The 12,944-nt window shown below is 51.6% G+C and overlaps 1 protein-coding gene across 1 annotated transcript in view; it reads left to right on the top strand.

Moving 5' to 3' along the window:
* CCDC88C (coiled-coil domain containing 88C) overlaps window positions 1-12,944 on the top strand; it is a 151,800-nt gene that overhangs the window by 59,675 nt on the left and 79,181 nt on the right. The gene's annotated exons all lie outside the window — the stretch shown is intronic.

A 12,944-nucleotide genomic window follows, 5' to 3' on the forward strand; every position in this document is an offset into this window, starting at 1 on the left:
CCAGCACTTTGGGAGGCTGAGGCGGGCGGATCACAAGGTCAGGAGATCGAGACCACGGTAAAACCCCGTCTCTACTAAAAATACAAAAAATTAGCCGGGCGCGGTGGTGGGTGCCTGTGGTCCCAGCTACTCAGGAGGCTGAGACAGGAGAATGGTGTGAACCCGGGAGGCGGAGCTTGCAGTGAGCCGAGATCGTACCACTGCACTCCAGCCAGGGGGACAGAGCGAGACTCCGTCTCAAAAAAAAAAAAAAAGATTGAAGCCTCCCAGGCCGGGCACGGTGGCTCACACCTGTAATCCCAGCACTTTGGGAGGCCGAGGCGGGCGGATCACGAGGTCAAGAGATTGAGACGATCCTGGCTAACACAGTGAAACCCCGTCTCTACTAAAAATACAAAAACAAAATTTAGCTGGGCGAGGCGGTGGGCGCCTGTAGTTCCAGCTACTCGGGAGGCTGAGGCAGGAGAATGGCGTGAACCCGGGAGGCGGAGTTTGCAGTGAGCCGAGATCACGCCACTGCACTCCAGCCTGGGCACAGAGCAAGACTCTGTCTCAAAAAAAAAAAAGAGTGAAGCCTCCCAACCCCTCAGATGTGTGTGTAGAGGCTGGCGAGGCCACTGCCTTGTTGCTCCTGAGAAGATGAGTCTGGGTTTAGGTGCCTGAGTCATACCATCTGGTGGACTCACTTCCTGAGTAAGTGTGGAATCAACTGACACCATCAGGGAGTGTGGTACCTTAGACAGGAGAGTAAGAATCTCTTTAGAGAACGACATCTGTCTTCACTGGGGTCCTGCAAGGCTTCATTCATGCTCGGTGACGGAGCTCATTGATCTGTTTTATGTCTCCCTGCTGGACTCAGCTCTCCTGATAGGCACAGGTTCTAGGTCCTTGCAGTCTCTGACACTCAGTGTGAGTTTGAAAGACTCAATGAGGCCCAGCGCAGTGGCTCATTCCTGTAACCCCAAAACTTTGGGAGACTGAGGCAGGAGGATCGCTTGAGCCCAAGAGTTTAAGACCAGCGTGGGCAACATAGTGAGACCTCATCTCTAATTATAAAATGAAAAAAAGAAAGAAAAACCAAATTAAATGTCCTCCTGGCATCTTACAGAAAGTCAGAACTTAATCTCTGCCTGTCAGGTAACTTCCTGCGTGCATTACATGGAGTGATGCCTTGCGTTCCTTTCACCTTTGCGTGTGTTTACCTGCACCCATAGCTCGTGGACAGAAGTCGCAGGCCCCGGGGACAGACTTACTCTCGCTGGCTAGGGCTTCCCTTGTTCTGATGGAGACCTTGTCATCAGTTTGGAACCCTAGGTCTGGGGCCTCCTGGAATAGCTGAGGGATCAAGGAACACAGGAAAAGCCGCACCTGTAGGATGGCAATAGACCGTGGATCCTAAACATTAGAGGCGTTTCCAAAAGGGACTCAGGCTTCCCTCTGTTGGCGTCTCCTCATCCTGGCCTCACTGCAGCCTGGCCATCCCCTCTCCTGTCCATATGACAGTAGCTAAAGTGGCCTTGAGACTTCAGAAGAGTTCACTGAGTGACCAGCTGAGGACATAGCTGGTGGGAGAGCAGTCCTCTTTTAGTGCCACCGCCCTGGGAACATCAGCGGCGGCTTCCTTGTTCCGTGGGGGCGCTCCTTCTGGGCTTCAGCTGGCTGAGGTGTCTGCCTTTTGTCTGTATGAGCCAGAAGGAAGAGCTTCCCTGGACCCCTGTTAGTCTTCAGTGCCCTGGCCTGTGGGCACCACCGCCTTACATGGGGACTCTGCAGAGGCCACCCCCGGTCCTCCTGGTGGCCCCTGACGGCAAGCGCCCTCCCCCACTTCACGTGTCAGTAGCAGGGAGCCTTTGGTTCTGCTCGCTTGCCAGCTCTGTCATGGGGCCATGTGTGTTCCGGCTTTATTTCACGGCTCCTCCGGAGAAAGGCAGGATGCCAAATGCAGTCCACGCTGGCCACAGCCGTGGGCTCCAGGGTCGGGGGCACTCGCATGATTTCTGGTAACTTCAGGGAAGTGGAGCCTGTTTTGCTAAGCAGAACTCTGCCACCTTCCTGGTTTATTTGGGGCTGGTGTTACAGGGGGAGGTGAGAGCGATGCCTGTAGAGGTTGGCGGTAGCTTACTCCTGTTGTTCCTTCTACCCTGGAGACACTGGAGGAGCAAGAGAGGGGGACAGTGACTCCTTAGCAAGCCCACCCTGTGCTTGCCATTGAACTTGCGTTAAAAGTTGAATGAAAGGCTGAGCGTGGTGGCGAGAGACTAGCTCTACAAAAAATAAAAAAGTTAGCCGGGCATGGTGACACACACTCGTAGGCCTAGCTACTTTGGGAGGCTGAGGAAGATGGCTTAAGCCCAGGAGGTCAAGGCTACAGTGAGCCATGATTGTGCCACTGTACTCCAGCCTGGATGACAGGCAAGACTCCATCTTTAATTAGTTAATTAAAATTTGTTTTTAAAGGAATGAAAACGTGCTTCTGTGGTGTGGCTGCGCCCATTTCTGTTTATAGTGAGAGAACTGAGGCTCCGAGGGTGTGGGTGCCACGCCCTTGACCAGTTGGCCTGTAAGCAGAGGGGCTGATTGGAAACCTGCTCTGTCCGCCCCCAAACCTGAGCTGCTTCGTCTGTCACACGTGGACATCCATGGATTAGGTTTAACTGTAGGTGATTGCAATATTCAGCCTTTTTTGACCTATGAAAATGACCATTGTGTATGGTTGAACCCAATATTAAACACATCCTTCTGCCTGCCTTTTCTCACCCCTCCCTTCGGCTCTGATGTCACCTGCATAGCTTGCCCACCTTCCTGCTGGCGCTCCCTCTCTTCTCACCCCTGCAGGTGTCTCCCCTTCCACTGCCATCTGGAAGCCTGTCCTCTCTGCCCCGCTGCCGTCAGGCACCTCCCAACACCACAGAGATTGTCCATGGGCAGAGAACATAGGTCCCCACCTCAGGTCTGCTGCCAAACAGAAACATCTGTAAAGATGTGGATGCTGGTTTTTTTTTAAACGGCTTTATTGAGGTATCATTTGCATGCTATAAAATACACCCATCGTAAGTGTATAATTCAGTGATCTTTTTCATAAATATACAAAGTTGTACAACCCTAACCACAATTCAGTTTTTAGAACGTTAAGGGGAAGCTGGTTTTAGATGGTTGACAGGTGAACTGGATGTCCCTGGGACCCCCATGGTATATAATCAGCCCACGTGAATCAGCTGCTCCCAGCTCTGAAGGCGGAGTTAGAGAAACTGGACAGTGAGCGCTGGGAAAGGGAGGGACGGGAATAACTTACCCATCACCGAGGGCTCAGAGGGCCCCAGGCCGCGCTGACTGACATGCTAGACGGTGGCCTCAGCAGGCTGCACTTGGAGGGCAGCGTGTCAGGGCTGGGGGACCGGGAGCTGGGTGCACAGATGAGTAGGTTTGACAGGAGTCCCAGGGTGCTCTGAGAGCAGAGGAGGCTGGCAGGGGACACCCACCAGCAGGAAGATGCAGACACCAGTGCTGGGGGCAGAGAGATGGATTTATGAAATAGCATTTTCAGTTTTAAATTGTAAAAATAGATGTGTGCAGCTGTTTTCGTTTCTTTCTAAACAAAGAACAAAGTTGGTGTTTTTTTAAATTTGTATGGTTGCCTAGGGTGGGGCGTGTGTGCTTTTTAACTAAATCTGTCCCCCTCGTGTGTCAGGGGCTTGCTTTGTACTCTTTTTGGTGGATGCTGACACTGTACTGTTATTTATAACATTTTTTATAGTTTGGGGTAACTTTTCTGTTTTAAGCACATAGCATCACAAGCTCCCAGATTGCAATCCCAACAGAGCATCTGGTCCACCCGCTGTCCCCCAGCACAATGATACTAAAAGACCCTGAGAGTCTACGCATTTGTCCCCTCTCTCTGACCTAAAAAAGGGAGGTGCCACAACTTACAATTTTTCTGTATGTCTCACTTAACCCTCCCTCACCCATCAGACAGAAGGGTGTTCACTCTCTTCCTATCCTGGGTGGAAGTCAAGGACGGTGCAGTGACTATGAAACAGTACTTTATATACTGAAAATTGCATTTGAAATCTCTCCTCAGCCTGTCCTGGCCCAAACTCCTTACTCGCTTACGCTGTGTCCACCCCTGGGACCGTCTCTGGGTTTCTGCTCTGATGGTGCTGTGGTTTTGCAGCTCAGTCTCAGCTGCACCCATGCCCCTGGGGATGGGAGGGTCTGTCTGGTGCCTCACTGCTGTAGTCTCTGCTTCTCCGAGCATGGCCTGGGCTCTGGCTGGGCCCTGCTTGAACCCCACCCTCACTTTTATATGATGGCTCTTAAGCCGGCCCCCGTAGTGAGGCAGGATGCAGGCTTCTGGGGCCAGAGTGCCGTAGAGTGTCCTTTGCTTTGTTTCCCCTCCGCCATCCTTATCCTTCCCTTTTACTCATGTCTGTGCCTTTGCCTGGCATCCTGGGTCTACCCTCAGTGCACCCCCAGAAGCTGAGCTCTCCTCTGCAGCCCTCCTCCCCACCGCCAGCTACCCTGCTTCTGCCTGGCTGCTCCCCGGGGCAGTGTCCTCACCCCTACCCCCTGCAGTCTGCTCCCAGCATGGCAGCCCGAGCAGCCCCCTGCTCAAGTCAGCCGACTGTCACTTTGCAGCCCGCTCTGGGCACTAGGGCCTGTGCGCCTGCCGGTCCCTCTGCCAGCAAACTGTGTAAACACCACCTGTGAGCCCCTGTTCAGTGTGGCCCCACCTGTCTCTCCTGCCACATGCCCCGTCTTCTTTGTCCCGCTCTGCTTTCCCTTCTCCGTACCTTTTGGCACCTGAGAATAGACGATACTGTTCACTTATTTTTTTCCCCCCTGTGGCATTGCATGCTTTTCCCCCGCTAGGGTACATGCTCTCCTGAGAGCAGGAATCCTGGGGTTTTTGTTGCTGTTGTCAGTGCATTCTAATGTCTAGAATGTAGACATTACATACCACCTGGCATGTAGTAGGTGCTCAGTAAATACAGCATCCATGCAGGGGGCCTGCCTGTCTTCCTCTCTCCTCTCTCCACTTGGCTCCCCCATCAAGCTGGGGCCCCCAACAGGTGTTACCCACTTGCTGTCACAGATAAGAAGGCCAGTTGTCGGTGGTCAGGGTCAAGTGAGATTCATTCTCTGCCCAATACCGCTTGTCTGCCTCCCCTAGGCCTGAGATGACTCCCTGAAAACCACCTTCAGCATCTTGCCAGCTGCCCGGCTATTAAACGTCTTCCGCGGTTACTGATGAGCGTATTCTACGAGAAGCCTGTGAGAAGCAAGAGCTCATGTGTGTGCTGTCTGAGCAGTGAGGGAGGATGCTGGATGGAGCTAGACCAGCTCTGGGGTCCCTCCAGCTCTGGCTTCTCAGCATCTTTCTCGGCAGCCAGGCCTGTCACTGTGCCACACGCACAAATAAAGACTAGATGTGTCTGACGGGAAGCCAGGGTGTTAGCAAATTACTTTCTGCGATGAATCACAGGACAGTTGTGCTGGAAGAGAGCACTGTTTTTTCTTCCAGGGTTTGTATCCAAGTATAATAGTGGTTTCCAGACTTACACATGGCAGATCCCACCGAAGCCGTTTAGAATGGAAGAGAACGAGCCTCATAGGTGCAGAAGCCCAGCCCGGAGAGTGGAGGAGCTCGCTCAGAGGCACACGGCGTGGAGGTCTGCATAGGTGAAAGACAGATTTCACACCATAAATTGCACAGATGGTTACTTTTGTGGACAGTCGGCCACTGGTTCCAAGCAAGAGGGTTACCATCACCGGTCTGCCCTGATGTTTCTTACATTCTAAATGCCAAGCAGGATTCCTGGGAGCCCTGGAGGAGCTGCGACTCCATATGCACACCCTACAGGGTCCTGTCTGAATACCACTGGAACCTTTGAGAAGAGCCTTGGGGTTTCACTAATTGCTGTTCAGTGGCGTGGCCCTCTGTCCTACGTTTTCTCTCTCTTATGATGGTTACGGAGGGTGCACATTCCTGCAGCAGAGGGAGCACCCCGAAGAAACAGGGTTCTGTGCACACAAAATGCTGTGACCGACCTTCCTTCTCAGCTGAGTGCAGGACTCGGCTCTATCTACTGCACCAGCTGAGGAAGCCAGAAGGCCCGACTTCTGACCTCCCCCAAATACAAGGCTGGAGCACCTTTTCATCCTTCCTCATCTTAGCTGGCTGCCCCTCGGCCAGAGGCTCTCAAAAGGAGCTCAGCCCAGGCCCCTCCTTTAGCTCCCCTCCGCTGGTGAGATGAACAGGCCACCTCAGATCAGGAAGCCCCCAGTCTGTGTTGAGGCAGGAAGGGGAGACAGGGTCCACAGAGACATTTATTCCGGGACAGAAGATGGTACAAGATCGTGCTTCACAGCCAGTGCAAGGGGGCTGATGCGTTCTGCTTGGGCAGGTCAGGAAGGCTTCCTGGAGGAGGCAATATCTGGGCAAGGCCTCAGACAGAGAAAGCGAGGAAAGGTGTTTTAGGTGCAACGAGCTCAGGGGAGTGCAAGTTGCTGGGAGTCCCACGAGGAGCAGCAAGTCTGGGGCACGGAGCAGGTCTTCTGTGACAGCTGAGGTTTAGGTTTCATGGGCCAGAGGAAACAGACCTCCTGAAACTCCTCGGAATTTAATATTTAACCCTCTCAGTATTGATTTGCTCTCCTGCCGGCGTGTCCTTGGAGTGCTTTTCAGATCCCATGGAAACCTCTCTCGTAGCCCACACGGCACAGCCCTGCCTTCCTTCAGGGGGCCCCCGGGAACTTGTGAGGGCTGGGTGTGCCCGAGGCTTGCTGACCCCCACCCTGGCAACCGAGGCACAGGCTCAGAGTCCGGCTTGTGGGGAGCTGTCCTCCTGCTGAGACTGTGCTTTTAAAACTCAAGAGCCCTGTCTTCCCGGCCCTGCGGCCCTCCCAGTCCTGCCCCCGGCTCCATCCTGCTCACCGTGTGGTGTGGAGGCTAAGGGTCGGCCACTCCGGCTTCAGGAGCCATTCTTGTGTTCTTTTCCCCTACCTCTGTTGGTTTTATTTTATTTCTCCTGGCCATAATTCTCTAATCCTGTGTATAAATGTACATGTATATGTGTGTGTGTGTATATATATATATAATTTTCATATCTGCAAAAAGTTTGGGGCCTTTGAATGGGAAGGAAGAAATAAGACAAAGAAAACTAATCTTCAGGCATTTTTGATTGTTCTAAAATTTCCTCTTTCATCCTTGAGAGAGAAGGTTCAGAAAAGCAACCAAATGCTGTTTGAAACTACCCCATTTCCATCCTGCTTCTTTGCCTCTGTGCTGCTTTTTGGATCCAGAAATGAGGTCTCCAGTCCATGTGCGGTGCTGGGGCACTTGGGCCGGGAGCCGAGGCTTTCCTTTCCCAGGAAGCTGCAGAGTTTGGCTGACACCAAGCCCAGCTGAGCGTCACAGCGCGGCCCACACGCCGGCCTCCGAGCACCCGCGGATCTGCCTGGAGACCAGACTTTGTTAGTAAACTTCCTAGCGATGGCCTGGGCACACAGAGAACGCGCCGCTGGCTGCGACAGCCACACCATGGCTTCCAGCAGGCCTGCTCTCTGTGGCCGCGGCCGTCTGCAGAGGAGCGAAGAGATGCTGTTTGTCAAAGGTCTTTACGTTTGAGTTTTCCACCTGGCGGTTGGGAGGGACCCTTTCCCAGAGCATCCCCTGCCTGCCCTAGCTCCTCGCCCCCTCCCAGGGCAAACGCAGGTCTCAGGCTGCAGGCTTGTGGCTGATTCTGCTTTTCTGGTCTTCAGTTGTTTGGTGCTGGGAAATGAATTCGCACTCTCAGCTTCTGCAGCCGTGGCAGGCAGGTGGGGTAGGAGGTCATTTTTGGGGTGAGGGTGCTCCGAGGGGCTGGTATTTCTAAGTGTTCTACACGACCTGGGGGCAGCTGACGTCTGTTGTGCGTGGTGGTGCTGGGGTATCTGTGGGAGTGGGACTGACTTGATCCGGGCAGCAGAGAGACACTAGGGTAAAGGGCCACTGGTCGGGGTGCCCCGGGAGGCTCCTGCACCATTCCACACAGGCATGCGGCTTAGCGCCTGCCAGAGTCCATGTTTGATAAATGTGTGTGCCTGGTTATGTTAATGGTGGGGGCACATGTGGTGACAAGAGGATTTCACAGGGGCCGCTCCCCAGAATGTGAGCCCCTGTGTAGAGGCGCCTGCCTCCTTCCCCGTGGGTGGGGACACATATGATGGAGCATCCCTGTAAGCCCACCCACAGGGAACTCTCTACCTCTAGTATTCCTCGGCAGTGCCTGGGAAGTACCCCTGACTGTTACAATAATAAACAGCTCTTCCCGTTGTAAGCGGAGGCCTCAGGAGGGCCCTCAGAGCTGTGCCCGCGTGAGTGAGTGTTGGGGTGTGCCTGTGTACTGAGGAGAGACGACAGGGTTGTGTTCGGTGCACTACTGTTTTCAAATCACCGTGACAGCCTCGTGAGCATCCTTATGAAATAACTGGTTTTTAAGTACAAAACCAGGGAAAGCAGTCAGTGGTTCACACCAGCATGTAAGCCAGAAGAAAAGAGAATGTAGAATCAGTAAGCACATGTTTGTGCCATGAAAGAGAGAAACTGAAACTGTTCTCTTTGCTGTTCTAACCCAGGTACTTGATGCTAACAGTTAACCTCACTCAGTCAGCAAACGCTGGTTAACTAACCTGCATGGGACCACATAGCTCCCTGCTTTAGAAGGAAACATAAATAAGTTAGGAGATGGTAGGTGGTGGTGGACCCGGGAACAGATCTTAGTTCTGTGACTCAGCCTTTCTGAGCTACATCCTTCTGTTTCTAAGATGGAGTCATCATACCGTCTTCAGGGGATTGCTTTCAGAATTAAGTCATGTGGTAGCATGCCGTATATTAAGGTGCAGTGATGGTGGTTTATAGGAGGAAAGGGCAGAGTTACTCTACGGAATACAGTCAGTCCTTCCAGGTTGTGAGGGTTAAACCCTGAGCCTGGCTGGTGATCTGCAGGTCCTGGGCCTCTGTGGTTGTGGGGAGCTGAGTTAGCAAGACAGAGGAATCAGTTTCACTGCTTTATCTCTGACCCCTATTCATCTGTGGACAGAAATCACTGTGCCTTCGACCCCAGCAAGGGCAGAGGGTATGCAGTTTGGAGCAGGAAGGGCTCCCTCTTATGACAGGGATGCTTGCCTGCCATTGCTTAAATCCCCAGCTTCACACCTCAGTCATCGTTTATACACAACAAGATTTAGTTCCTGTGTCCAGAAATCAGAAAGTGTCTTTTGTCTGGGCGTGGTAGCTCACACCTGTAATCCCAACACTTTGGGAGGCCGAGGCGGATGAATCACTTGAAGTCAGGAGTTCGAGACCAGCCTGGCCAACATGGTGAAACCCTGTCTCTACTAAAAAATACAAAAATTAGCCAGGCGTGGTGGTGGGTGCCTGTAGTTCCAGCTACTTGGGAGGCTGAGGCAGGAGAATCGCTTGAACCCAGGAGGTTGAGGTTGCAATGAGCCGAGATTCACTCCATCCAGCCTGGGTGACAGAGCGAGACTCTATCTCAAAAAAAAAAAAAAAAAAAAAAAAGGTGTCTTCTGAACACGTGCATGGCTGCATCTTAAAGAACCAAAGAGTGGGGTCAAAAAGGACTCTCGAGGTTATGTACCAGTCATGGAAGGAAGATAGGTTTTGTTCCATGTGTTAACGTCCATTAACTGGTAGTCTGTGGAGTGCTGTGTTCAGAAGGATTCTGAGGCCTAGTTCCGCCCTGAGTCAGAAAGTGCTGTGATTGACTAATCATGTCTGCCGTGGACTCAGGGCTAGCAAGTCAGGGAGTTTTCAAACCATGATATAATGCACATTTTAGAGGATGATGTATTTTAATTGTCCAACTACTTTTCTATCCTCACCTCTGCACTTAGAAACATGTGCTGTCTGGCGGTTTCCCTTCTGTTTTGGAACCTTATGACTGTTAACATCTGCAGCTTTCTATATAGCTTATGTTGGCCTGTCTGTCTGCATTGCGTTTTTGCTAAGATAGGATGGGGTGAATTTCTTTGTGTCAAGACTCCAGGAAGCAGGTAGTAAGGTAGGTTTTTCGTAGACTCAGCTATTCATTCAGGAAGTCCTGGGAGTCCCCCGGGGGTTCTCCTATACTCGACAGAGTGTAGTTGTGTTAAGTGTGGAGTGTGTCCTGTCTGATGATGTTTCTCGATCCCCGCCCCCAGTGGTTGCTTGTGACTTTTTTTGGTGTAGAAATCCACGTTGTTTTATAACCTGCCCCCATTTCTCCCTCTGAACACCAGCTCGATAAGTGTAACCGCAAAGCACTTATAATTTGACAAGCAGTGTGCTCTCTCACCTCGTGGCCTTCGCACATGCTGTTCCCTGGGCCTGGAAAGCCCACACTTGCCTACCCGACAGGTCTGTCTCCTCCTCATCCGTGGAACTCAGCTCAGAGGTTATTCCCTTTAGAATCCTTGCCCTGGGCCTTGCTGCAAATTAGAAGTTCCTTTCTTGAGTTCCCGTAACACTTATCAGCTTTCAGATTGCTGGTTTGGCTCCCAGCACACAGTAGGTACTTGGCAGGGAGCTGTCTATAGGTTTGTTTGATCTTGGCCTGCTTGACTGTGTCACTGAGCCAGTCCTACTGGCAAGGACCCAGGAGGGAATCTTCTGCTGTGTTTTGAAACTATTCAAAACCCACAATCTGGTAGATTTGTGGAAATAGCGGTTTTTCTTACGACTGAAATCCTGAAAGAAATTGGGCATCGGCTTCTCATGAGAAATGAGGAAACTTCTGCTCCCCACCCTGGGCACTTTAAAAAAAAAAATTTGTAGGAATCTGTAGGGGTTGGGATCACAGGATGCATTTGTTATAAGCAAATGTTTCTATTTACTCAGCCTGGTGAGAACGAGCACTGCTCTGCTTCATTTGAATGAGGGCAGAGGTGAATTTCTTAGTAACCTGTTCATCACCAAAGAGTTTATTTTTTTCCTAGGAATATTTTTCTAAACTTAATTCTCTATGTTTAAAGCCTTTTTTCTTCCTGTTACAAACCTTAGCAAACAGGAATCCATGCTTTTCTAACCTGTGCTGTGGGTCAGATTGAGTGTTTTCTTGATGTCTGATGGGTGTTCGGATGAGTGAGGGAATGAATGAACTCAGGGTTGTCATGGTGCGTGATCGCAGGGTGCTGAGGGAGTAGAACCCTTTGCTCTGTCACCGAGCAGCCTCAGAGCGTTGTTTTTGCCATGTTGTTGTTTGTTTGTTTGTTTTGGAGACAGGGTCTTGCTCTGTTGCCCAGGCTAGACTGCGGTGGCACAGTCAAAGCTCACTTCAGCTTCAACCTCCCAGGCTCAGGCGATCCTCCTACCTCAGCCTCCCAAATAGTGCACCACCAGGCCTGGCTAATTTTTTTTTTTTTTTTTTTTTTTAATTGAAATGGGATCTTGGCTGAGCGTGGTGGCTTACGCCTGTAATCCCAGCACTTTGGGAGGCCAAGGCAAGCAGATCACTTGAGGTCAGGAGTTTGAGACGAGCCTGGCCAACATGGTGAAACCCCATCTCTACTGAAAATACAAAAATTAGCTGGGCATGGTGGCGTGCGCCTGTAATCCCAGCTACTCGGGAGGCTGAGGCAGGAGAATCGCTTGACCTCAGGAGGCAGAGGTTGCAGTGAGCTGAGCTTGCACCACTGCACCCCAACCTGGGTAACAGAGTGAGACTCCATCTCAAAAAGAAAGACTGGGCACAGTGGCTCATGCCTGTAATCCCAGCACTTTGGGAGACTGAGATAGGTGGATCACGAGGTCAAGAGATCAAGACCAACCTGTTCAACATGGTGGAACCCCATCTCTACTAAAAATACAAAAATTAGCTGGGTGTGGTGGTGCACACTTGTAGTCCCAGCTACGCAGGAGGCTGAGGCAGGAGAATTGCTTGAACCCGGGAGGCAGAGATTGCAGTGAGCCGAGATCGAGCCACTGCACTCCAGCCTGGCAACGGAGTGATACTCCATCTCAAAAAAGAAAAACAAAAAAGGGAAAAAAAAAAAAAAGGGGATGGTGGGGGGTCTCCGTATGTTGCCCAGACTGGTCTTGCACTGCTGGATGTAAGCGATCCTCCTGCCTCAGCCTCCCACAGTGCTGGGATTACACGTATGGGCCACTTACCTGGCCTCAGAGTGTAGTTTTGTGCCCTCCAGTGTGTGAGCAAGGTTTCTGCTCTCTTCCTTGCTCTCAGAACACCATCAGTGAGCTTCTCCAGCCCTTTTCCCCCTTTTAATTTGCTGTTGTAATCTGCTTTGGGCTGGGGAAATGGGTCACCAGAGTTGTCTAAATGATTCTACAGTGTGATGTAATTAGTTCCTTTGGGGACTTTGCTGTGAATAGAGTACATAAAGATTTTCTGTGCAAACCCTGACTTCTGTTTAGGCTGATCTCAGACCCTTAAGTGCTTTCTTAGTGTTTCGGCTCCTCTGGTGGGTACAGTACCTGGTGAGTGGCCTTTCAAAAAGTGAGTCTCATTGTAGGAAGACAAGCCAGTGATGGCAGGGAAGGGTCTGTGCCTCTTATATCCAGCATGGGCATGCGATGAGCCCTTGCCAGTGATTTGTGGGCTGACAGAAGGGAAAGGGGGAGGTGGGTGACTTGGGCTGAGCCGGCAAGCACTGTCAGAAAGACTGATTGGAGGCTTTGTTAACACTCATGTGGGCATTCCCTTTTCTCTCTCTCTCTTTTTTTGAGACAGAGTCTCCCTCTGTCACCCAGGCTGGAGTGCAGTGGAGCGATTTCAGCTTGCTGCCACCTCCACCTCCTGTGTTCAAGTGATGCTCCTGCCTCAACCTCCCAAGTAGCTGGGGTTACAGGCGCATGCCACCACGCCTGGCTAATTTTTGTATCTTTAGTAGAGTCGAGGTTTCACCACGTTGGCCAGGCTGGTCTCGAACTCCTGACCTCAAGTGAT

The sequence above is a fragment of the Mandrillus leucophaeus genome, unplaced genomic scaffold (genome assembly GCF_000951045.1).
Source record: "Mandrillus leucophaeus isolate KB7577 unplaced genomic scaffold, Mleu.le_1.0 Scaffold4, whole genome shotgun sequence".
NCBI lineage: Eukaryota > Metazoa > Chordata > Mammalia > Primates > Cercopithecidae > Mandrillus > Mandrillus leucophaeus.